The sequence below is a fragment of the Macrobrachium nipponense genome, chromosome 6 (assembly GCF_015104395.2).
Source record: "Macrobrachium nipponense isolate FS-2020 chromosome 6, ASM1510439v2, whole genome shotgun sequence".
NCBI lineage: Eukaryota > Metazoa > Arthropoda > Malacostraca > Decapoda > Palaemonidae > Macrobrachium > Macrobrachium nipponense.
The window spans coordinates 2,771,779-2,776,778 of record NC_061108.1 but is presented as its reverse complement, the minus strand read 5'-3'; positions in this window follow the sequence as shown (position 1 = coordinate 2,776,778).

Below are 5,000 nucleotides of genomic sequence, written 5' to 3'. Positions count from 1 at the left end.
CTTCTCTCTTCAAAAGTTCTCCTCTCTCCTCTCTCCTCTCAATCTCTCTCTCTCTCTCTCTCTCTCTCATGCAGGCAAAGTTTCATTTTCCTTCTCCTCCAAATTGGTCTTCCAAAAAGAAAAGTTCTTGTTTCTCTCCTCTCTCATCTCTCTCTCTCTCATGCAGGCAAAGTTTCATTTTCTCTCTCTCCATTTGCCTTCAGAATCAACAATCTCTCTCTCTCTCTCTCTCTCTCTCTCTCTCTCTCTCTCTCTCTCTCTCTGGTAGGTAAAAAGTTTTATCTATGAACGTAATCAACTCCAGGAAAAATTATTTCTTTCGTTAAACGACCAAGAACCGTCACTCATGAGACTTAGGGAGGATGTAATCTTTTGTAATGTTGAAACTGGCACGTCAAGTGGCGTTCCCTTACAGAGGGCGGTACTTGGTGTCCCCCCCCCCCCCCACCCACCCACCCACCCACCCACCCAGGCCCTTTTTCCCTCCCCGATAAACAACAAGACTTCAGATGGGCCGGGTTAGATTCTATAGATCCATTTTTGCATGTTAAAATGAAGCCACGTGTTTTGAGAAATGCCCGTCTTGACCACAAACACTTTGCACATGAAGACGAGATACTTCGAGTTATACCGAGAAATAATATCGTTTATATTTTACTGGAGTGGTTTAATTTAATTTATCGAGTCCAATAACGCAAGTCCTTTACCAAGTCCTTTACCAGGTCCAATAAAGCAAGTCCTTGTGGTGTTTTGAAGTTATTTTAATTGACTGCGCAATATGAATTAATGTTATTGGTGTCCTCAGTATTAAAACTACGAGAACGCCTGAGTGACAATAGAGAGGATTTTGTCAAAGAAAAAATGAATAAAATAAAATAATATAACTATGATCTGAAGTAATTTCAGTTTACGAAATATTCCTAGGTCGTGAAGGGACATGAACCACTTCAAGTGGTTTTTATTGCTTGAACGCGAGATTCATCTCGAGTTTTAAATAATTTTTTTTGTAAATATTTAAAGTATATATGTCAAAAAATAGAATGACTATACTCTTGTTTTTTCTGTCCACCCGCCTGTGTTGCTTGCGTATGGTAACACTGCGTCCCGGGCTTTAGATAGTTACGCTATGTGTAACTTTTAGGTAAATAAAAGGATATTTGGGTGTACATTTGCAACTGAAAAGTGTTTTAATAATTTATATATGCGAATTACACCGTTAGTATTCGAAATAGGATATTATAATTGTTAAATGTAAACTGAAAGTAATTATCTAAAGCCCGGGACGCAGTGTTACCATACGCATTCACCACAGGCGGGTGGACAGATGGATAAAAACAGAGTATAGTTATAATTTTGCAGGTGTGCGATTCGTCTGCAAAAGACGAAATCTCAGGTATAAAGATGTTTTTTCGCGAATTCTTCTTATTACGAGCATATATTTGACTGATAATTATAATAAGTAAATTTAGAATGTATTTACTGGTGGTGGTATTTTAAATTTAATTCTATACGTAGGTTCCCTTGACGGCATCTAATTATTTTCTCTTTGTTACTAACGTGACCAATCTCACATAAAATCCAGTCTAATTTGCATAATTTCTATCTCTTTAGCTTACGTCACCAAACTCGAGTAGCTCTTTATAATTATTAAAGCCTATATTTTGCTTTATATTGTGATGTTTGTATACATATTCAAATTTATTCATGTTTGAGGGTTGCGGATTAAAAGTAGTTACAAACTACTTTGTTGTTGTTCTTCTTCTTCTTCTTGTTGGGGGGGGGGGGGGAGAGAGACTAGGAAAGCCTAACAAGGCCTGTAAAAGGAGTTTAGCGAAATGAAAATTAAAAGAAATACACTATATTATTTTAGAAAAAAATTTTCTGTACTGCTTAACATGCGCGTTAAATTTTTTTTTTAACCTTTTCATTCTAATAAATAAATCATAGATATCGTATCCTAAAATTCCTGTATCTTTGACTCAACGCGAAACACCTTTTCCAGACCTTTTTAGGCTCTTTCACAGACCTTTCCTACCCTCCCACCCCCAACAACAACAACAACAACATAGTAGTTTGTAGGCTTACTCCCTGAGAAAGCGAAAATCCCATGGAGAGATCCTTAACTGTTGTTTTATTCCTTAGAAATAATAATTGATATTTAATTTTCTTTAATCTGCACTCATGACTTATCCCTAAGTCCATTTCCCAAGATCAGTAATTCAGATTTAACTAAATTAACAATGTAGTAAGATTTCAGGACATTGAATCCTTGTCTGATTGTAGTCAGGAATTTGAATCCTTGTCTGATTGGAGTCAGGAATTTGAATCCTTGTCTGATTGGAGTCAGGAATTTTGAATCTTTGTCTGATTGGAGTCAGGAATTTGAATCCTTGTCTGATTGTAGTCAGGAATTTGAATCCTTGTCTAAATGGAGTCAGGAATTTGAATCCTTGTCTGATTGGAGTCAGGAATTTGAATCCTTGTCTGATTGGAGTCAGGAATTTGAATCCTTGTCTGATTGTAGTCAGGAATTTGAATCCTTGTCTAAATGGAGTCAGGAATTTGAATCCTTGTCTGATTGGAGTCAGGAATTTGAATCCTTGTCTGATTGGAGTCAGGATTTTTAATCCTTGTCTGATTGGAGTCAGGAATTTGATTGGTGCCAAGAATTTGAATCCTTGTCTGAAAGGAGTCAGGAATTCGAATCGTTTGATTAGAGTCAGGAATTTGCGCCTTTTGATTAGATTAGAGTCAGGAATTTGCATCTTTGTTTGATTAGAGTCAGGAATTTGAATTCTTGTCTGAGTAGAGTCAGGAATTTGCACCTTTGTCTGATTAGAGTCATGAATTTGCACCTTTGATTAGAGTCATGAATTTGCACCTTTGTCTGATTAGAGTCAGGAATTTGCACCTTTGTCTAATTAGAGTCAGGAATTTACACCTTTGTCTGATTGGATGTCGAGGTAAATGGTTCTGTCAGAACTTTTTTTTTTAACAACGTAAATAAAAAAATAAATAAAATGTCTCCAGTTATAGTTTTACAGATGAACAATTATGTTGCAAACTTTGAAATGTCAGGTTAATATATTTTATTATCGTACATTATTCACAATCAGGACAATAAGTAAATTTGGTGTATATTAACAGGTAGTGATATTTCAGATTTCAATGGTGCGAATGAACTAAACGCGCTAGAGAGTAAACAACTCAAAACTTGGCAGGTCGAATTCGAGAAAAATAATGGCAAGATGAGTAAGAAAATGAAGGCAGTAGAATATTGGCAGCCGGTCCACTGGCAGGGAGGATGAGGCAGCCGATGTGTCAGTAGTTTAATTATAAACTCCACTTCGTCGTCAAGACCTTTGTAACGTGACGTCATCTCCGTAGACAACGGCTGCATGTATACATGTATACGAGAGTCGAATGGTCACTTTTGCTCGATTATTATTCCAATTATGTTCTCCTTGCGCTTTGATGCACTTTTATCTATTTATTATATTTTTTAATTTTTTTTAATAAGGGGGACCTCCTCTTCCTGAATTTCCCTTTACCTCCTTCTTTGGCTTGTTCCACATGAGGTGGGTTCATTTTCTGAATAATAATAATAATAATAATAATAATAATAATTATAATAATAATAATAATAAAAATAGTAATAATAATAATAATAATAATAATAATAATAATAATAATAATAATAATATAATAATAATAACAAGTGTGTGTGTGTGTGTGTGTTTTTTTTTTTTTTTTTTTTTTTTTTTTGCTCTAATCACAGTCCTCCAATTCGACTGGGTGGTATTTATAGTGCGGGGTTCCGGGTTGCATCCTGCCTCCTTAGGAGTCCATCACTTTTCTTAGTATGTGGTCCGTTTCTAGGATCACACTCTTCTGCATGAGTCCTGGAGCTACTTCAGCCTCTAGTTTTTCTAGATTCCTTTTCAGGGATCTTGGGATCGTGCCTAGTGCTCCTATGATTATGGGTACGATTTCCACTGGCATATCCCATATCCTTCTTATTTCTATTTTCAGATCTTGATACTTATCGATTTTTTCCCTCTCTTTCTCTTCAACTCTGGTGTCCCATGGTATTTCGACATCAATGAGTGATACTTTCTTCTTGACTTTATCAATCAACGTCACGTCTGGTCTATTTGCACGTATCACCCTATCCGTTCTGATACCATAGTCCCAGAGGATCTTTGCCTGATCGTTTTCTATCACTCCCTCAGGTTGGTGCTCGTACCACTTATTACTGCAAGGTAGCTGATGTTTCTTGCACAGGCTCCAGTGGAGGGCTTTTGCCACTGAATCATGCCTCTTTTTGTACTGGTTCTGTGCAAGTGCCGGGCATTCGCTTGGTATGTGGTTTATGGTTTCATTTTTCGTATTGCACTTCCTACATATGGGAGAGATGTTATTTCCGTCCATTGTTCTTTGAACATATCTGGTTCTTAGGGCCTGATCTTGTGCCGCTGTTATCATTCCCTCAGTTTCCTTCTTTAGCTCTCCCCTCTGTAGCCATTGCCATGTGTCATCGCTGGCTAGTTCTTTATTCTGTCTCATGTATTGTCCGTGCATTGGTTTGTTGTGCCAGTCCTCTGTTCTGTCTGTCATTCTCCAGTCTCTGTATATTTCTGGGTCTTCGTCTACTTTTATTAGTCCTTCTTCCCATGCACTCTTTAGCCACTCGTCTTCACTGGTTTTCAGATATTGCCCCAGTGCTCTGTTCTCGATGTTGACGCAGTCCTCTATACTTAGTAGTCTCTCCTCCTACCGTTTCGTGTTATGTATAGTCTGTCCGTATTTGCTCTTGGGTGTAGTGCTTTGTGTATTGTCATATGTTTCCTGGTTTTCTGATCTATGCTGCGGAGTTCTGCCTTCGTCCATTCGACCATTCCTGCGCTGTATCTGATTACTGGCACTGCCCATGTGTTTATGGCTTTTATCATATTTCCGGCGTTGAGTTTTGACTTGAGTATCGTCTTGAGTCTCTGCAT